Source organism: Ixodes scapularis, unplaced genomic scaffold (genome assembly GCF_016920785.2).
Source record: "Ixodes scapularis isolate PalLabHiFi unplaced genomic scaffold, ASM1692078v2 ptg000324l_1___fragment_1__unscaffolded, whole genome shotgun sequence".
Lineage (NCBI taxonomy): Eukaryota > Metazoa > Arthropoda > Arachnida > Ixodida > Ixodidae > Ixodes > Ixodes scapularis.
This window is the reverse complement of record NW_024609966.1, coordinates 345,410-367,626: the sequence shown is the minus strand read 5'-3', so window position 1 is coordinate 367,626 and position 22,217 is coordinate 345,410. Positions and strand designations below refer to the sequence as shown.

At 45.6% G+C, this 22,217-nt stretch overlaps 1 pseudogene; it reads left to right on the top strand.

Annotated features, from left to right (window-relative positions):
- Positions 1-614: 614 nt before the first annotated feature.
- On the top strand, positions 615-1,226 carry LOC115332645 (annotated as a pseudogene).
- Positions 1,227-22,217: the final 20,991 nt, after the last annotated feature.

The following is a 22,217-nucleotide window of genomic DNA, read 5'->3' as shown; positions in this document are numbered from 1 at the left end:
CTTCTCCTTCTGGTTCATATGCAAACAACGACTTTAAAACGATGCAACCGGTCAACGCTGCAGCCGCACCCGCGGCCCCAGGAAAAAGCCAAGCTCAGGCGACTAGCCCAGATGAGTATCGAATCCTACTTCCACGGTTTCCTCCCGGAAGCTTGTGCATCAATTCTGTTTTTCTTCATGCCGACATGTCGGGCAGGCCCTACCGTGCAATTGATTTTCGCGACGGGCTCAAAGACGCCATCGAACTCCGAGAAGTGTTGTCCCTTGGACACTTCCAAATGAGCCACGTTTGGATGGTTACGCTAGTGAGTTCTGAAGCCGCTGAGAAGCTCAAAGCGGCAAAAGAACTGACTGTGAAGGGCAAAAAGTGCATGGTCATCGACCCGAACTCAAAAGACGTTAAGCTCAAGCTCCTCTGGCTTCCATCGTACTTAGAAGATAAGAAGATTGCTGAAGCATTATCGCCATTTGGAACCGTGCGTAGCGTCTCGAGAGAAAAGTGGCGCGTGCCAGGGATGGAAAACATGGAAACGTTGAACAGAGAGGTCTGTCTGACTCTTCATGACATGACGTCATCGGAAGATATCCCCCATCTGCTCAGAGTTGCCGGCATACAGTCCCTTCTGGTCATGTCCGGGCGACCACCCTTGTGTTTGAGATGCAAGAAAGTTGGTCATATACGCAGGCAGTGTCGCACCCCAAAGTGTGCGCGTTGCAACAGATTCGGACACGAAAGTGACGAGTGCTACTCCAGCTATGCAGCCGTGCTACGGGGCTCTGGCACAAAACCAGATGCCAACCAAGAGTTCATGGATATCTCCGAGGTCGTAGACGCCACTGGTGAGGTTCTCCCAACCCAAGCCGGGTCTGCAGAGGCCGGACCTCCTATTTCCGATAAGAACGAATATCCAGCTGTCAAGGAAGTCTCGGAAACACCACAAACCAGCTCGAAGACAGAGAATGAAGGTAAAGACTTGCAGGAAAGCAAGGACAAAAATACCCCGCTACAACAGAAGTTAACTCAGCAGCCTGCAGATCTTGCTGAGAAGCTGACGACGTCAGAAGGCAATGACGACCTACCGGACTCAATGGACGTGACCAAAAACAGTTCCAAGGACACTAACGACACCAAACGAAAACAAGATGCACCACCTGACACCACCACCGCGAGTAAGCGGAAACCTACCTTGCACCCAAGCTGCTAGTGTTTAAACCCAAATTCATAGCCCCTCTCCTCTCCCTCCCCTCCTTCTCCATCTCCCCCTCCCCCTTTCTCTCCTCCTTCCCTTCTAGTTGATGGCCCTCATTTTGCAACAATAAATGTTAGAGGCTTTAATTCTAGAAAAAAACAATATCAACTGAAACGTTTACTTGAAGATAAGGAGGTTGACTTTCTGGCCGTACAGGAAACAAAGCTCTCAACAGATGAACAGGTAGAGCGTGCCCTGCAGCATTTTCTGCGTGACTATGAAGTATGTGTCAGTCACGCTGTTGGTTACTCTGGGGGCTGTTTACTGTTTATTAAGAAGTCTTTCCAACTGTCTGAATTAATGGTCACCACAGACCTCTGTGGCCGCTTCATTATGTGCGACTTTCAAGTCTCTGACATAAGGTGGAGAATTATATGTATTTACGCTCCGAATGAGGTTAATAGCATAATTGTATTTTTTAATAACCTGCGCCCATATTTAATATCAGATAGAATGTTAGTTCTGTTAAGAGATTTTAATTGTGTTTGCAACGAAGCAGATAGAACTCCATTTAAACCGCGAATTGACCAGAGCGCACGTCTACTGCTGGACATAGTTGAAGAAGGAAATATTTTTGATGTTGCCTCTTTCCAGCTGGAAGAAAACCACCTGCAATTTACACATTTTCAGAACTCCTCTCACGCGAGGTTAGACAGAATCTACTGTTCTGTAGACCTAATTAACACTTTAAGTGGTTATGTAGTTGAACCAGTATTTTTCACAGACCACTGCATGGTGTTAGTAACTGTTGGGAAGAAACGAAGAAAAAAGAATATAAATTGGAAGTTATGGAAACTAAATGTTCAATTATTAAAAGATAAAGTCTTTGTAGCCAGTACGAAAGATCTAATCAAGCAAATAGGAGAAACAACCGAACATATATTTGTTAAATGGGAGCTCCTTAAACAAGAACTAAAACAGCTAGCAATTGAGAGAGAGGTACTATTATTAAATTTCAGAAGGCTGAGACAGAAAAAACATTGCTACGTAATTTGAGTGTTCTGGTAGAACTAGAATGCCAAAGTCCTGGGCAAGGTTTGGAAGATATAACTCGAACGAAAGCTGAATTGGACAAATTTCATCACGAGCGTTATCAAGACGTGGTTGTGCGCGCCCGTGCTGAAAAATTTTGCTTAGGAGAACAGCCAACGAAAAGGGCGATGGAGGAGGAGAAACGGTATGCAATATCTAAAGAAATCCATGAAATAGAACAGAACAGCCTTATCGTTACAGATAAAGAAACTATAGCACATGTCTTTTTTGAACACTACCAAAATATATTCGGCAATGGTCCTGCCTCGACAGATAACGAATATCTAGATAAACTATAATCTCTTTGTTGCCTCAATTAGAAAAAGAATGCAAACAAGAATTTGAGACCCCCTTCACCCTAGATGAAGTAGAAAAAACAGTGAATGCCCTTCCAAGAAAAAAAACGCCAGGGCCAGACGGCATCCCTGCAGAATTTTATCAACTACAAAAAGACACTTTATGTCCCATACTGCTTGAGATTTTTCAAGAGGCCTACAAAACCAAGAGTCTTCCCCCCTCATTTTTGCGAACGCATACTATACTCATTCCCAAAACCGAGGACAAACAAACTATTACAAGTGACCGGCTATCGGCCCATAACGTTATGTAATGTGGATTATAAGATTTTTGCTAAACTCCTAACAAATAGATTACAAAGTGTCATTTGCGGTCTCGTTGGAGATCACCAGACTTGCGGGATTCGCGGACGAGCTATTCAAACAAATGTACACATTGCGAGAAGTGTGTTAGAGTGTGTGACCGACAGTAGTGAACAAATTGCAATGGTCCAAGTTGATCTGGCGAAAGCTTTCGACCGTGTCAGTCATCATGTTCTTTTCAAAATTTTGTCTCATGTTGGTGTTGGGGATATTCTACTTCAAGGTGTACAAATGTCTTAGAGTAACTGTTCCACACGCTTAGTCATAAATAACGAAGTCACAGCAAGTATCCCAGTCCGTTCCTCAATTCGACAGGGCTGTCCCTTATCGCCTTTACTTTTCACTTTATATCTTGACCCCTTATGCCAAAGTATACTGAGAAGTGAGAAACTTCAAGGCTTCGCCCTGTGCAACACCGAAGTCAAAGTACTGGCGTATGCAGATGATGTCGCTTACTTCTGCAAAGACAAGAAGAGTGTGCCCCATGCTATGGAACTCACACACAGGTTTTGCGAGGCCACTGGAGCCTCAGTGAACCTAGAAAAGTGCCGAGGTTTCTGGCATGGAGCTTGGGCCACGATGCCAGAACAATATGAAGTCATCCAGTGGAGTTGCACTCCGTGTGACTACCTAGGTGTGCCCTTGAGGCACTTCCGGAATAGCAAGTCCTACTGGTCCGGAATTGCGACTGGCTTGGAAAAACAAGCCAAGAACTGGTCCCACAAAAATTTGTCCATTTTTGCACGTTCGACAGTCTGAAACATTATTTTAGCGGCAAAGTTGTGGTATGTCCTGAAGTACTGCACTGTGCAAGGATAAATATACAGAAGTTGCACAGGGTGTTTAGTGTTCTTGTCTGGAAGTCCTCCTGGGAACCCATGCGTCGTGACAACTTGTTTCGACGTGTATCAGAGGGGGGACTAGGCCTTCCTCATTTGTTTATTCGCCAATTGGTTTTGCGATTTCTTTTCTTACGAGACCAGGAACACCCTTTTCTTCGAGATGTCATTCAGAACAAGCTGGGATGCTTTCTTGCGGACTTTATTGTATCCTCCACGGGATATCAAACATGTGCTTTGGTAGGATACCTAAAGGAAGTAGTTGATGCTTATCAATTTCTGTCAGTAAGATTTTCAAAAGACTACCTGACGTCTGTAACACGTAAGAAGTTGACAAGAGATCTTGTATGTGTCCTCTTTCCAATGCCAGTTTATCGCACTATGTTCGGCGATGGTCCTGACCAAGATGTACTACGCCGGGTGAAAAAAATGTGCATCCCCCCGGCGGCAAAAACTTTCTTTTTTAAACTGCACTGTTCGGTATTACCTACCAAGGTATGGCTGCAGGAAAAGGGCCTATATGTTGTGTGGTCAGTAAACTGCACATTATGTAAAATGCCCGAAACAGTCGAACACGTATTTATTCACTGCTGGGACGCGGTTTTCTTTTGGGACGTTTTGCAGCGCACACTAAAGAAAGACATTGATATTACAACTTACACGATTCGTTTTCTTCCTGTGTCATCTAAAGATACCTTTCCTTTCGATCTGGTGATGCTTGTAGCGTTATACAGCATGTGGAAATCACGCCTGGACATTAGAAATGAGAATTTGTACCCAAAGACTGTACGCTTACATTTCATTGACCTTGTAACCCGTACCAAAAGTGTGTATGACATTCAAGAAGTAGTTCCGGAATGGTTACCTTTGTTTAGTAGTCTCATAGATATCAAAGAATTTTGACTTAACAAATGACATTGAACCCTGCCCGTGAACTGTGAATAAGAGGTTTATGTTTATCCTCCCATGCAATAAAGAAAAAAAAAACTTTTGCAATGGACGAGAGGTTAAAGCGCCGGTACTTATCGTCGCGGCGTGAAAGTTTCGAGTTCAAATCGCGCTAGGGACTTCTTTTTTTTTTGTATTTTGCGCGTGTCTTACTTTTTAACTGTGATCCTTTTTAGGAAATCATCCACTTGCACTACTGCACCTTAGACGGTTTTTACTGTTAGTCCCACCTGTTCAATCGAAACACCGGGAAGGAAACAAAAAAGATCAACGCAAGTTCACGCGCTAATACAATTATTACATAATGTTCATTAAAAGGAAACCAAGGTAACAGCATCGGTATGGCTTTCACACGAACGGAGCCGAAACAAGCATCCTTTCCCCAGCAACTACAATTTTATCTGTTTTTAAATAACGCTCTTGCTACGATTCCTTTCAATAACAAGAGACGCCTATTTAGGACTAATAAAAACTGCAGTTGTGACAATTAAAAAAAAAAAAAAAAGACTAGCGACTGTGGATACATTGATTGAGCGAAATCCTACAGGCGAGGCAGCAAGTCAAACGTCTGAGAAAGTAGTAAAGCAGAAATAAAAGAGATCATACTTTTACTTGCATGGAATGTGATAAAAAGTATATTTATACTCTTTACATTTTGTTGTGGCAATCGTTTTGTAATATTAACATATTACTTGTTGAATTTTAGTTAGATTAGCAGACGATCACGACCGAATGCAAAAATGAATCAGGCGTCGACATCGCAAGCCCTCTCTCTAATGCAAACACCTAAAATGACTGGAACAAAAAATGGAATTTATTGAAATTAATTTCATTTATTGATCCAAAGTCACTTTATGTCCCTCTCTCTAATGCAAACACCTAAAATGACTTTGGATCAACAAATGGAATTAATTATAATTAATTCCATTTATGATCCAAAGTCATTTTAGGTCCATCTCTCTAATGCAAACACCTAAAATGACTTTGGATCAACAAATGAAATTAATTATCATTAATTCCATTTCTTAATCCAAAGTCATTTTAGGTGTTTGCACTATAGAGAGGGTTTGCGATGTCGACGCCTGATTAATTTTTGCATTCGGTCGTGATCGTCTGCTAATCTAACTAAAATTCAACAAGTAATGTGTTAATATTACAAAACGATTGCCGCAACAAAATGTAAAGAGTATAAATATACTTTTTATCACATTCCATGCAAGTAAAAGTGTGATCTCTTTTATTTATGTTTTACTACTTTCTCAGACGTTTGACTTGCTGCCTTGCCTGTAGGATTTCGCTCAATCAATGTATCCACAGTCGCTAGTCTTTTTTTTTTTTTTGCTTGTTTTTTTTAATTGTCACAACTGCAGTTTTTATTAGTCCTAAATAGGCGTCCCTTGTTATTGAAAGGAATCGTAGCAAGAGCGTTATTTAAAAACAGATACAATTGTAGTTGCTGGGGAAATTATGCTTGTTTCGGCTCCGTTTGTGTGAAAGCCATACCGATGCTGTTACCTTGGTTTCCTTTTAATGAACATTATGAAATGATTGTATTAGCGCGTTAACTTGCGTCGATCTTTTTTTTTTTTCCTTCCCGGTGTTTCGATTGAACAGGTGGGATTAACAGTAAAAACTGTCTAAGGCGCAGTAGTGCAAGTGGATGATTTCCTAAAAAGTATCACAGTTAAAAAGTAAGACACGCGCAAAATAAAAAAAATAAAAAAAAGTCGCTAGCGCGATTTGAACTCGAAACTTTCACGCCGCGACGACAAGTACCGGCGCTTTAACCTCACGTCCATAGCAGGAGGCGTGAGGCGCCGGCGCCGGTGGAGGTATATAAATATACTGCTACCGCTTTTATCTCGTGTGGTTTTTTCTTTATTTTGGCTCTCATTAGGGAGTTTTCGTAGATCGTTTTCGACGTCCCGCAATGCCCTCCGCAACTAGCTACGCTACCCGGAACTCCACAGTCAAGGTCATAGGCGCGCAGGCGCAATAGCGGCTTCTCCGTTGCGGAGGGCTTAGCGGAGGGGGAAACGCGGTCTACGAAAACTCCCTAGTAGCGAGTTTTCGTAGATCGTTTCCGCTGTCCCGCAACGCTCTCCGCAGCCAGCTACGCTAGCCGGAACTCTACAGCCAAGGCCATCGGCACGCAGGCGCAGTAGCGGCTGCTTCGTTGCGGAGGGCTTAGCGGAGGGGGAAACGCGGTCTACGAAGACTCCCTATTTACCCTCCCTGGCCGTAACGTTACCTGCCGCTCCTACAGTATAAAGGGGCGGTCAATTGGACTCCAGATTAAAGTCCCTGCAATCAGTTTCTGCGAGCGAAATTAGGCTTTTGTGCTAGAAGCGATGCGGATCACTCCGCCATTAGGCAGGGACGCTAGGTACTTCCTTGTCCCCATGGAGCTGGTCACGTGACGTAAAAATCCCTCTTGGCCGCAGCCGCAACCGCAGCCGCAAGATAGCAAACCGGCCCAGCTCGTTTACGCCCTACCCTTCTATTCATTGTTCAGTATGGTTCGCTATGAGGCGCATAAGTCTGTTGAGGTGTAACTAGGAAGATCTGAGATATGGTACAGATAGTAATGTCATACTAGATTCATCACTTTTTTAAAAGTAACTGTAATGCCATTACTTTTAGTCTGAGGTAATTTGTAATGTAATTTATTTAGATTTTTGAATTTTTCAAAAAGTAATTAGTAATGTAATTTAATTAATTTTTGGAAGTTATTTCGCCACCTCTGATACACGACGACTGGCAGAGCGTCACTGCGCTCGACATGCTGAAAACCGAAACTCAAGAAACTTAAGGCTACCAAGATGGCCGCGCGCGCAGTGTTATTAGACCTCCAACCACTTTCGCACACCATCTATTAGAGGCTAAAAAGGGGACATTTTGAACTATTGCAGTATTCTGTAAGAAAACGTTTAACAGCGAAATCAAAATGAATGTCCGGAAACTATAGGAAGTTTTAGGCTATCTTCCCAACATCCAGAAAGTTGACAGAGGAATTTCATGGGTTCAGGGAATCGCGATGTCATATTTTCGGTCGCCACACTTTAATACGTCAACACTCTTCCCCTTAACCCTCGCGATGACGTGCTTCGTGACACTCAGAGCAAGACGAAGCCGTGCTGAAGAGCCCGCCGTCACGCGTTGCCTTGTAAGTTCGTCGGGAGCAGTGAACGCTCTCGAATCGGGACCAGAAACCTCTTCTGGTACCCACCAATACCTAGCAAAATGACTGGATTAGGTTTATAAGTCAAAGATTTATGCATTCATATGACTTATACGGAAGCTTTCACATTGTAGGCAGATGTTTCTTTGTTGTTTTTTTTTTTTGCCACTTTGGCAATTTAGGCGTTATGTGGCGGACACTGACTGTGCGGCGTGCGCTTCTCCATGCGACACATTTCCAAGATTCGAAACTGCACCGGGGGCATAGGATGGTGAGCCCCATTTCATTTGCATTGCCTAGACGTGATCGTACGCGATAGGCACTCGTCCGAATCCACCTTTCGCGCGTCTCCGAAGCCACGTTCGACGCAACGCAGATCTGGAAACATTTTATGGGCGGAACGACCATCTCGATGGCGCGTCCCTTTCGCCGCCTACTCGCGCGGGGAAAATGCGCAGCAACGACGCGCTTCCTATGCAAATGTTTATTGCGCGTATTTGAGCGCCGATGCCGTTGCCCGCTCTCCAATGTCCCCGCTCGTTCGTGCGTTGCCTGAGCGTGCTCGACGACCGATATCGCGGATGTACAGACGCTCGTTTCGCCATTCCGCCAAGTCTTATCGAGAGGCGTGTCTACTTTGCTCGCCCTTCGGTGCCTGTACATGTCCACGGGAGCAGTGGGAGGAAAAGACAATCGGCTCAAAAGGGCTGCTCGGTGATGTTTCCAACTTGTAGCTAAGTCGTCGGGCTCTCGGTGTTTACGGATCAACGTATACGCCCAGCATGGGTTTCCCAGGTGGGCTAAAACTTTCAGCCCTTCCACTCTAGTGAAGAAGGAAGACCAGCGGAGCTGTACAATGGAGAGAAGCTGCCGCCACCTATGAGCGACGGCGGCGACCAGATACGTGGTTACAGCGGAGCCCTAAACAGCTCCGCTGTAAGAAAAGAGGCGCAGAATGTCGACCGAGCTTTTCCTGTGTGTTCGTATTGCATTCTCGAGAAACATTAAATCGCTCTTTAAAGGTAGATGCAATTAGGAAGGCTCAAGAAGGTAAAGTAACAAGAAAAAGAAAAAGAGGGAGAGGAAAAAGAAAGAAATAATGAGAGAGAAAAATTAAATATAGAAAAACGCCATTTTATTTCTCTCTCTCAGGGTTTGGATTATGATGTCTTCTAACCAGCTCACCTGCATAGTTTCGCTTCTTGAGATTAACCTTGACCAATAGCTCGAATTAATCTCTGTTTCGTTTTTCTTAAAAAAAAAAAAAAAAAAACTAAAACAAAAACGGGCTTTATTACGGGTAGCGGACGCCATTGTCACGGTGAAAAGTTGTGTAAAGCGCTTATAACCTTTCAGTCGCAGAAAGGTAAGCTTTGAAACTGGCATTTTCGGGTCAATCGATAGCGCTACATTTAGTCGCAGACTGAGCGTCCGGTGGCGTGTAGTTTGGTGCCCGGAAGGAAGTCCCGCTTCTCTTTTGTTTGCTCAGCTAAGCTTTGCTGTACAAACTACATCGCTGTACTCGTCACATAGAAAAAGACAAAAAAAAAAAGCGCTGCATCATGTAGTTTCCACAAGATTCGGCTGTCGGGGAATGAACGTTGCGTTTGGCATTTGAACAATGAACATCTTAATTTTTTTTTTTATGTATACAAGGGTTTACCCAAAGATAACTGGAATCATTTTCTGGAGGGCGGGCTCTTTCTAATTCAAGTTTTCCCCTCTAGGTGGGTTTTTTGGGGACCCATTTGCAATTGTGGAGCAGTTGGCGTTCTTGTGACGTTGCGTTGCAACTTCGGCGTTCTTGAGACGCTGCGTTCGGTTTCAGAAGATTGGTTTCGGCGATTTTTTCAACGCCTTGACCAATTTTGTGATTGCTGGTTTATACCGACAACGTGCAGCAGTGCACGTTTGTTTCCAGTTGAAAGCAAAATGCGACGGAGACGGTTGTCATGTTACAGACTGCTTACAAAGAAGCTTATCTAAGTAAAATGGAAGTTTACGAGTGGTTCTTTCATTTTAAACGAGGTGAAATGTCGATTGGCGATCAACCTCGTCCCAGAAGTCCTCCGACCAGCCGAACTGAAAAAACTGTGGCAAGAATTCGTCACGCCATTTTCGATAACAGCCGTCGGACAATTGATGAGCTGGTGCAGTTGACTGGAGTGTCGTGGAGTTTCTGTAAGCAAATTTAATGGGACGATCAATGCAGATTGTAGCTACGACAGCGTCTCGTGTGAAATAGGTCCTTTATTCCAGGAAATCAGCGTTGATATAGATCTCGGAGGGGGGCGTAGTCCCTCGACCGACAAGTGCGTGTGCGTGACTGTGCACTACGTCACATCTTCCTTTTTTTCTTTGAGTTTAATTATTTCATGATTAGAACTCTGGCATCGGGTATCTTTTTGGTGGTTGACGCAATCGGTCACTTCTTCGTAGTTGTGGTTCTGGTCTCTCCGATCGTACTGGGGGGTCTATGGTTGCTCTGGGAGGTGGTGGTGGTGCCGGCCTTAGGTGTTCTCTTGTCCGTTGCAGCTGTTGTCCCTCCTCAGTTTCCACGATGTACGCTCGCGGGGTGTTTGCCGTTTGTACGACCTTGGCAGAGGACCACGTTTTTGTGGGCACGTTGTACACCGTGACGGGAGAGCCAACAGGAAGCTCTTGAAGTGATTGTGTCCATCTGTTGTAGAAGGAACGTTGCTTCTGTCTGATGTTTTGAAGAGGCTGGCGTACCTCGTTGGTTGGCACGACCCTGGTCTGTAGGTGGCTGGCTGGCACAGGAAGCAGCGTTCTGGTCTGGCCGCCCATTAGTCGCTGTACAGGAGATTTCAGAGTGGAGTCACGAGGAGAGTTCCTCCATTCAAGCAATGCGGCACAGAGCCCAATGGTACCGTAACGATACCCCCTTAGGAGCTTTTTAGCTTGTTGTACAGCGCGTTCGGCCATTCCATTGGAGCGAGGATGGTACGGACTAGAACGGACGTGCTGCATGCCGATCTTACCGACAAAGTCCTCGAACTTGTGACTGTTGAATGATGGCCCGTTGTCGGTGCATAGTTGCATCGGGAAGCCATGTGTTGCAAAGATGTCGGCCAAGGCTGCTATCACCTTGTCGGCTGATGTCGTCTGCACCGCTCCGATTTCAAAAAAGAACTAATAAAAGTCAACAACAAACAAGTAGTCGGTGCCTTCGTGATGGCAAAAGTCGGCTGCTACAAATTCCCAAGGTAGAGATGAGACATCGTGGTTTAGCAGTGGCAGCCTTGCATTCCTAGGCCTGTACTTTTGACAGGTTTGACAGCGTCGAGCTACTTCCTCGATGTCGCTGCTTATACTCGGCCAAAAGACTACGGTTCGAGCACGTGCCTTCATCTTTTCTGCTCCCGTGTGTGCGGCATGAAGACAGCAGAGTACGTCGCTACGCTGGCTGGCAGGAATGATGAGGCGGTTGCTCCGAAACACGAGGTCATCTTGCGTGTGCAGCTCATGGCGGACGCTCCAGTAGCTTCGAAGCTCTGGAATGACGCCTCCCTTGTTGTCAGGCCACTGCGTGCTTGTATACTGACGAAGTTGAACCATGACTGGATCTCGGTCTGTTTCTTGCCGGACTTGACCCAGGCGCCTGTCACTAACTTGAAGAGAGGCGATGGCGTTAACATGGAAATGTGCACACTGCTCCTCCAGCTTGGCTGTATTCGGAAAACGCGATAATGCGTCTGCAACGAGGAGCTGCTTTCCGGGAGTGTATTTGACGGTTATGGGATATTTCTGCAGGTTCAGGCGCATGCGCTGCAGACGGAGAGTGCATTGACACAAGGGTTTATTGAAAATCATCTCAAGAGGCTTGTGATCCGATTCTACAATGACCTCTGGTTGACCAAAAAGATAGTCCTGAAATTTCTCACAGCCATGTACAATTGCGAGCATCTCCTTCTTCATCTGTGCGTATCTCTGCTGAACGTCTGTTAGCTATCGTGATGAATACGCCAGGGGGTGCCCGTCTTGCAGTATCATTGCGCCAACCCCAGCTTGGCTGGCGTCGACCGATAGAGTGATCGGCTTGCCATTCTTGTAGTAGGCCAGTACCGGAGCTTTCGCGAGGGCTTCGCGCAGTGCTTCGAAACTTGCCTGATTCCCGTCTTCCCAAACCCATGCGACATTCTTTTTCAAAAGTTCTCGAAGTGGAGCTGTTAGTGCTTGTTGGAGCATTTAAGTGGTTCGTAATAAGCCATATCACTGACACGAAGACATCGAAGACGAGGAGAAAATCGGCCAGAGACGTCTTAAAAGGGAGCGCGTGGCAAGGAGCTGGCGGCCGGGGGAGCGCGTGGCCTGGGCGCGAGACGAGGCTCGTGTTTGGAACGGTTGGGAACGACACGTCAGATCGCATCGCTTGCAGCTTGTAGATAATGTAAATAAAAGTTTGCTTGAATGTAACCATCGACGACTGCCAGAGGTTCCTACAGTGCTGACATGTTCGGTATAAAGCGGGAGACAAAATCCACCATACCTAAAAAGGTCTGTAGCTCCTTCCGGTTGTGTGGTGCTTGCACTTGCAGAAGGTCTTCCAGCCTTCCTGGATCAAGGCTCAGCCCGTCCCGTGTCAGAACATGTCCGAGATACTTGACAGCTGTCTGAAGAGAAAAAAAAAAAAAAACCGGCACTTTTTGCTTTTCAGCTTGAGGTTGCGCTCTTGACACCGTTGTAGTACCTTTACTAGATTTTCGTCGTGTTCGTCTTTAGATCGTCCCCAGACGAGGATATCATCCATGACTACTGCGACGCCTTCAAGACCCTCTAGTACTTTGTGTATTGCACGTTGAAATATCTTGGGTGCTGAAGAAATACCGAATGGCATGCGTAGGAATCGGTAACGACCATACGTCGTACTCATGGTGCAGATTTTGGAGCTTTTCTCGTCCAATTTTAACTGCCAGAAACCCGAGGCTGCATCTAAGGTAGAAAAATACTGTGATCCACTGAGTGAGGGAGCGATGTCTTCTAGCGTAGGCATCGGATAATGTTCCCTTAGCAGTGTTTTATTCAATTCCGAAGGATCGAGACATATGCGTACCTTGTCGATCTTAGCGACTACGACCATGTAGCTGGACCATTCCGTGGGCTCTGTCAGTTTGGCGATCACTCCTGCTGCTTCCATACGGTCCAGTTCCGCCTTTACTTTCTCCTGGACTGCAAATGGAACACGGCGTGCTGGCTTGACCACCCCTTAAGAACCCGGCTTGAGCTTCAGGTAGTAGACGAGCCCTTTGAGCTCGCCTAAGCCAGTGAAAACGTCTTTGTAAGGGACGGCCGCGGCGTAAAGGTCTTTATGCTCCACTGAAGCTATCCGACGAAGCAAACCCAGTTTTTCTGCAACTGCGCCGCTCAAAGTTACAGGTACCGTTGTCTTCTACTACGAAAACTTCTGCATCGAACGTTCCGTCGGGACCGGTCACGCGTAGTTGAACACGTCGTGTTGCTTCCTTCTAAAAGCCAAAGAAACTGTTCAAAACAATGGCACAGCTTTCTGGTTTCTTTGTTATCTCTTGCAGCTGAGCGCTTGAAATGACTGTGTAGTTCGCGCCCGTGTCGAGCTTGCAAACAATGGGCGTTCCCTCGACCTTCACGATTGCTGTCCAGCTATCGTTTTTTCTGCTGCGTTGTGATAACGCTTCTAACCAGAAATCGTCCGTCCGGGCATCAAGTGACGCAAGTTCTTTCTCGCTCGCGGGAAGCTTCGTGGTCTTAGTTTGGCATGCTGTCGCGAAATGATTGCTTTTGCCGCATTTCTTGCATATCCGTCCTTTTGCGGGGCATGCTTCGCTGTTGTCATGCTCCCTCGCACATTTACTACAGCGACGGCTTTTAGCCTGTGAAAGTGCGTTGACTTCCGCGTGACTTTTCGTACGAGAGTGGATTTCGTCGCTTTACTCTTTGCCATGTTCGCGAGCGCGGCACATCTCGGCAGTTTTAGCGAATGACGCATTCTCAGAAAGAAGCTTTTCTTGGAGTTTCTTGTCTCTTAGCCCGAGAATAATTCTGCTTCTTAGCATTCTTCCAATTCGCCATACTCGCAGCCTTTAGCGAGTACCCGCAGCTCCGTTAACCAGTCGTTAAAGTTTTCACCGTCTTTCTGGTCACGCTTTGCGAAACGGAACTCTTGATAGGCTAGATTTAGCGCTGGTTTGTAGAAAGCTTCAAATTTTCCTTTAAGTACTTCGACGTCGCTTTTTTCCTCGTTAGCTTCAAACACAAAGGTGCTATACGCTTTGCCGTGCGTCTTCTCCAATACTGATAAGAACTGTGGCTGCCTGTACCTCTTTTGGCTGCTGGTCCAAGTAGGTTGCAGTTGCGAAGAGCTCGAACTCTTGCCTCCACGTCTTCCAACTCTGCCAGACGTCTCCTGTTGTATCCAGGGATTTCGGGGGAGGCAGTAGCGTGGTGACTGGAAGCTGGCAACGTTGTTGGTCTTCGAGCGCCATGTCTCTGGTCTGGTGACTGCTCCGCCCGGGCTAGCCTGCTACCCGGTGGCTCTCTCGGTGTCGGTTCCGTGCATTGGCCGTGAACCGCCCACTCCTGACACCATGTAACTACGACAGCGTCTCGTGTGAAATAGGTCCTTTATTCCAGGAAATTAGCGTTGATATAGATCTCGGAGGGGAGCGTAGTCCCTCGACCGATAAGTGCGTGTGCGTGACTGTGTACTACGTCACACGCTAGCCAAAACGAGTTGCAGCAAAATGTGTGCCTCGCTTTCTTACACCTAAACAAAGAGGCAATTACTCAACTGCGTACCGTGCTTTGAAAGAGCAGTTGGAGGATGATATCGTTTTTGTTTTCAAAGTCATAACCGGAGATGAGTCTGGGCGCCGGGGGTTACGGCTACTACCCCAAAAAAGAAAAGCAATCCAGTCAATAGAAAACTGACTCTTCCCCAAGACCCACTAAAGCAGAGCAAGTGAAGTACAACGTGAAATCCATAGCGATTTCATTATTTTGCGTGAGAGGGATTGTGCTCTCGGAATTCGTTCCTACAGGTAAAACGGTCAACAAAGGATTTTATCAGGTAGCTTTGAGAAGGTTGCCTCACTATTAGCGGAGGAAACGAGTTGTGGCAAACAGGAGACTGTTTCGTCCACCATGACAACGCGCCTGCCCACACCGCGTAGAGTGTTAAACAGTTTTTGATAAAAAAAAAAAACGGAATAACCCCCTACCCCACCCTCCCTACTCACCCTACATCGCCCCGTCTGACTCTTTCGTTTCCCGGATAAAAAAAAAAAAGAAGAAAAAGTAAAAAATTTAGAAATTCTGGAAAGGCATAAAATGGGTCGTGATTAAATATTGTTTTGAGCATTGGAAGAAAGTTCTCGACAAATGTATTGCATCAGACAGGGAGTACTTTGAAGGAGAATGGTGTCAAAATGAATACATGATTAAAAAAAAAATAATTTGTCTTTCTTCTCGGTCCCTTCTCGTATCGTAACATTACGGAACGTAGGAAAACGGGTCTGTGTGAACCAGCCTTAAAATATTTTCTATGTGAACGTGCTGTCCAGATCATCCCCCCCTTCCCCATCTCACGTAGCACGACACAAGGCTCCATCTTATGCCCAACGTTATTCAACCTCACCATGAGACACCTCCCCTCTAAGCTTTAATCTGTTTCTGATTTCTGCCACGCCATCTACGCTGATGATGTCACTATCTGGTGCTCCCGCGGCAACCCGGGGACACAGGAACGTACACTTCAAAACGACTTGGACATTATCCAGACCCACGCGAAATCCATTGGTCTCGAATACTCTACCGAAAAATCGGAATATGTCGTCGTTAGGGATCGAAATCGAAAAGGAACAGACATCTATTGATCTGTCATCCGCCTTAACGATGGCCGCCGAATCCCCAGCCAGGCTCAGATCCGTATTTAGGGCTTTATATGGCAGAAAGATGGGAAGAGCACAGTGTGGACAACAACAATCACCAAACAGATCCACCTCATCTATAACATGCTCCTCCGAATCACCCGCCACACTCACGGCCTGAAAGAACACGAGCTCCGCAAGATTGCGGAAACGACCGTCTATTCCCGTGTTCTCTATGCCCTCCCTTATTTAACCCTCACGAAAACCCAATACGTCAAACCGGAAACCGCCCTCCGAAAATGCCTCCGCATGGAACTCGGCGTGCCCACATACGCCTTAAACTACCTCAACACGGCCACTGCTCTTCACAACAGCCTGAATGAAAAAACGGAAGCCCACGTCGCTGCGCAATACCACCGACTCACCACGTCCAAGCAAGGCCGCGCCATTCTGTCCTTGCACCCTCGGATACCCAATTGCCAACCTCTCTATCCTTCACAAAGAACCGCCACCGTGGGACACGATTCCTCGCATTACAGTCAAGCTTGTCCCCCGATACGTGAATCCGACTGTGGATCTCGGAAGACGCCAAAGAAGGACCTTTCATCTTTCCGCACCACTGCACGATATCTATTAACGCCGCCTTCACTGACGGCATCTCTGCCACCGTCACAGTGGGCCCCCTAAAAAGATACAGTCCGACACCATGCAGATGTACCCTCACCTAGAGCGGCGGAGGCACGGTCCACAGCAGAAGACACCCTCTTGCAGCCCCACTCTACCGACTCTATTACTATCCGCTCAGATAAGGAGTCCTCAGAGACTTCTCAACAAACTGCGTACCGGCACACATCAGACACGACCTGACATCCTACATGGCTGCTCACCCCCCCTCCACGTTTTTCTTGAGTGGGTCTCTGGACACAAAGAAATCGCAGGGAACGAAAGGGCCCACTCCCTTGCTCGCGCAAACGAGACACAGAGCAACCCTGAATCCTGGCCCCCGGACTACAACCCGAAAGAGGAACGTGCCGCTCGTAAGGCTCAACGACAGCGCCTGAAAGACTTCCGCCTTTCCCGCCGAACCCTTCCCCCTCCCGTCCCTAACCTCAGACGCCTCGAGGGTAAATACGGCACAGACATTCTCCCTGCCGTGCGACTTTAAAACCCACCGCATTATGAACCTTCCCCCCCCCGTCTCCCCCCCCCCCCCCGTTTCCCCCCCCCCCCCCCCCTGTCAGGTCGCGAAAAGCAATATCCTGACTCTCTCCTTTTACATCTCCTCCCTGCCCCCATTTCCTTTACCTGGGAGAGCTGGGCCACTCCACCCTCGGATCTCCGCCCTGTCCTGGCCTCGCCTAGCGCACATATCTCCCTTGACTTCGACAACACTCCCCCAAGCTCCCACCTGACCCGCCAAGGTTCCCCGGAAGTTCTCACCCTCCTTCTAGTAAGCACTGCCCGGATATGAGGGGCTTGAATAAAGGTTTTTCTATCTCCCTCTCTCTCTTAGGAGAGATTGTCACGCGTTGACTACATCAAGCAGCAAGGCTCGCACCTAGAGTACACTGTTAGAAAAACTCCTGTCAAAGTATGGGACACATACATGCTAACCTTGTTGCCACAACATGTACTGTATTACCGGACTACAGAACATGTTCCATACTTCTTTAGTATGGGACATGTTGTTGCTGTGTGGGCAGCCACAACAAGTTCCATACATCATCATTACGGAACAAGTACTGTATGCTACAGGAAATGTACCATCATGGCACACAGCAGTACATGTTCTGTTGCAAGCCATGCCAGGACACACACCATTTTTACGAGGTACATCACATGTTCCAATGCGTCCAAAACAGCAAATGCCACATTTCTTGTACGTACGGAAAAAGTTCAGTCTCATTTGTGATGGTACTCGCCCCCTTTTACATACTACAGCTATGGTGCCTGGAACGCGTCTCCGACTGGTGTGTTTACCGCGGCCAAAAAAGTGGTCCCTCGATTTCCGCCTGATGACGTCATACAAGTGTCATGCTGTCGCCGGTCGCGACCCTGGTGGTGTCTCAGCAGCTGTGGTGGATATGGCAGATGCCTGTTCTGCTGCAGGTCGCTCTTCCCACTGTGACAGTTCACGGAAGCTACAGCAGCCGGAAGTTGGGACGTCTGGGACGCCGTGACGACAGCGACACTCGCGTTTGCTCGTGCTTTTCGCAAGCATTACTACGGCCAACCGCCAGCATCGCGACAGGCAACAGCATGACACTCCGGCTTCTGTGACGTCATTTGTTGCCACATTGGGACCACTTTTGATGTATGGGCGGGATAGGACGCTAAACACACCAGTCGGAGACGCGATCCAGGCAGCATACTACCGCTAATCACGAGTACATCCGGGCTTTGTATGTCACATGCCAAGCTTCTCCTTGAAAAGGTTAATAGGTGACATGCAAAACAGGGATGTCCTGACGGTTTGAAGGCGCAACTTGATGCAAGTCTTTGCAACATATAATTACCTGCAATGCGCAAATGGTCCCCAAACTTGTATAGAAAATTTGAACTGTTGTATCTAATGCGAGCACTATCCTAAAAACAGAACAATGAGTCTGTGACATATATATACTCAACAGCCAGGAATGCTATGAGAAGGTTTTCGCATGCTACTTCAATTTTAGGGAGCATTGTACATGCAGTGACGGGGATAAAGACAGGTAAACATTTGTAAACATTCATGAAACTAAGTTCACGCTTGATGCTGTTGGTTCCAAACCATAGCAACAAACCCATTATGAAGAAGAGCGAACAGTTTGCTGCTTCAAAAGTATTAACATTTATTTTTCGTTTAGATGACTAGAAAACACATCGTGCCACAAATATTTTGGCGCAGCTGAGCCAATGTTATTAGGCTTTAAAAAAAGATGAAAGTGAGCATTGTCTCCCAAAGTAAAATGTAAAAAAAAAATTATGCTGGCCTATGAAACAAAAATTTGTTTCATAGGCCATCTTGGCCTATGAAAACAAATAGAACTATTAACAATAGAAAATGAAGATTAATTTAGACAAGCGCCGAATTTTCTACCCACTTCTTCCTGAACTTCGAGAGCTCTCTTAAAGGGCTCCTTGCACCTTGGGATGCACAAGAGCAACTTTTCTTGATGTCTGTCGGGACCCCTCCTCTGGGTTCATTCCCACCAGTTGCCTGAAAGAAAGAGGACTTAAATAATGGGTTGGAATATTTAGAGGAAGATGTATAACAGAAGCTAAGGAGTTCCTGGCTCCTTTTTCAACTTCAGTGTCGGTGCCGGTTAGTAATCCAATCCGGACGAGTTCTAAATCGTGTCTGTAGTATACTTTGAAGTTGAGACAAACGTCCTTAATTTGGATAGTCCGTACGCATACTACGAGCTTAAAGTCTGACCTTTCCATCAAGACGGATTGAGACTGTACACAAAAAAACGTTTCAGCCCACTGGCGTCAGTTCTAATTAATAACTGGACACATGTCAGCCCACAACGATAAGACATTTCTACAACCCGAGACGGAGGCGACAAAGAAAGACAAACGCATGTCTCAATTGAGACGTGTATGTTTGTCCTTCTTTGTCGCCTCTGTCTTGGGTTGTAGAATGTCTACATATTAACCAGCTCGCCTGCCTATAAAGTTGTACAAGATACTTCAGTTAAAAAAAGAATTCACAGTACCCGTCAATGCAATGTTGCAAAAAAGTCTGCCTAAAGTGCTTAAGCAGAATATTGTGGTTATTATTATAATGCTGAAATTTCATGTCTTTGTTTATGATACTAATTCTAACTGATAAGCATAGCCCGGTCAAAAGTATATTTATGTGCGCCTGCAGAACAAAGACTCCTGCATTTGCAGCCTAGTGATATTAAGACTGGTTAAAATAGAGGTCGCATGCGTCGTAGGATGCATACGCTCTATAGAGCGTATGCATCCTACGACGCATCTTACGACCTATAGAACCAATACTATAGTATTGGTTTTATATGATAATATATCTGAATACCAGATTCATGTTGACTCACATTGTATTGCAACATAGTCAATATGATTTACAGAGGAATGGTCCTCCCGAGCAGGTCACGCAGTTACTGCAGCACCTCCAATTAATCTGAGCAAGGAACATTTCCAAGCGAATTGTAAATAAGGATGTGTAAAAAGCAGCACATTAACAGCAGGCCTTTGCCTTTCTTAGTGTAAAGTATGAACAAAAACATGCTTCAACATGTTCCAGGTTTCTGTTGAACGTGCCAAACGGACACAAACCCTAACGTTAATGTGCTGCTCTATAAGCATATCTTTTTCCGAATTGCTGCCGAAAGCTAGACACTTTGCTTAAAGTAATTGACTATGCCTCAGCGACAGTGTGACCAAGCTGAATGAAACCTTTAATCTTTACATGGGAATATTGCCATATGTTCGAGGAATTATTATGCGTCTGCTATAGACGTACAGTATTCAGTGTTTAAAATAACATCTGACTGTATTACCTCGTGAAAATTACATCAATCCATGACCTAGCGCACAAAATTGTTGCATTAAGCACCACGTCATAGTTGTCATTCGGCTGCCGACAGGTTAGCACTTTTATGAGGTAATGGACAGTTGGTGTGTTCCTATAGACGCTTTACACACGCGCCAGATTGAGCCGCCATAGCCGCCCTTCTCTTGTCTTACCGAGATGCCCAGCTACTAAAGCGGGCGTTGACGGGTCTTCACAAGGGCCTATGCTGGGCACAAGAACACAGTAGCATCTAAAACGGCAATAACCTGTCCTGCTGTGGTAATGATGAAGTGAAGCGAACGGAATAAGAGGGAACAAAAACTGAAGGTCAGTTATGGCGGCGCCCATGCACAGCTGCTGCAAAGCGTCTATAAGTTTCGGCAGCATTGCACATTGCCATAGGAAAACAGTATTAAAACCTTTCGACTTTTAACATATATTCGAAATCTCCAATTTTCGGCTAAAATGGCTTTGCCGCAAATAGTTGAAGAGCACACCACCATTCAAAGGTAAGCCGAACTACTTTGGATGTTGGCAAGGAGGCGATAACAGATTAGCTACATAATTTATTGCTAACGGCCTCTTATGTCATGAACGCTCTCAAAAATAACTTAGTTATTGCTGCTTCCCAGATGAAAAAATTGCGTATTTATTTTTCTTCGTGAAATGCAATATCCACTCGCCAATTTCACCCCTTGAAAACATTAGAACTGTCCATACGATACAGTTTTCCGAAGCTAATTCACAGTGCAGATTTTTTAACTGAAAGGCACATTTATAGTTACCTCTGAATGAACTCCAGCGTTGCTGGCAGCTCGGCAGGGCACCTTAGGTTTTGAATATAATAGGAGGCGTACAGCAGCTCCATAGCAGAAAGAAAGCTGATGCCTTCGAAGCACCTGGTGGCATCCACAGTCAAAGCACAGGTGCAGTCAAAGATGCTTCTACCTGGAAGAAGTCAACTTTTTTTAGTCATAAAGAATTGCTGAACAAAAAAATATGATTGCAATCGTGTTGCACAATACTAAAACCTAGGTTTTTTGGGAGTTTTATTGTTTTCAAACACGGCAGTTTTTCAGTTATCTGGGGAGGAGGTTTTCTGTGTTTTCCGGGTATACGGATAAGTTTTATCGCTGCATTCTGGTGATATGTACGGTATCTTCCTTTTATCCAAAAGGCGAAACCGCACTCCGTTGAGGTGAATAAACTTGACATGCGATAAAAACAAATCAAATCCCATCCTCAAAAAAAAAAAAGTGAACTTGACACGCAAAACCCAATTATAAAGAACACAAGTTTCACCAACAAGACAATCCTGTTTTGGTTGTTGGTGCTTAATGCAACACCCCCCCCCCCCCCCCTAGTATACCATGGTGATCCTGTACAGAAGCTAGCAACACGACAGGAAAGTGCATTGACCAAATTTGTGTTCGTCTTCAAAGTCTTCTAGCCTTCGAATGGCCCTGACTTATGGTAAAATAAAGTATAACTATGCCATATTGCTCTAAGGCTCTGACCTTATTCAATTAAAACCGAGAAGGAAATAATGAAGGTGTGATATATATTATTTTGTTTACCAAAAAACGCGTACCCTACCTGTATTGGATGTTACATAAACATCACAATTCTAGAGATAAATCAATGTAAGAAATATATACAATATAAAAACCAAATTTCAGTAGCACCCGGCAACTGATTTTTAAGGATGTGCGGTTATTCGTAATTTCTGAATAAAGAATTGAATATCTCCCGATCAGATTCGGAACCTGAATCAAATAAGTATTTTTCGCCTATATAAACCACATACAAAGCATTTCTATGCGTATTCGATTCGGTGCCATCACTATTCAATTCGTATTGAATATTGTTGCAATTCAATCACTATTCGATTTGTTTGGGATTCGGTTAGAAAAATCAC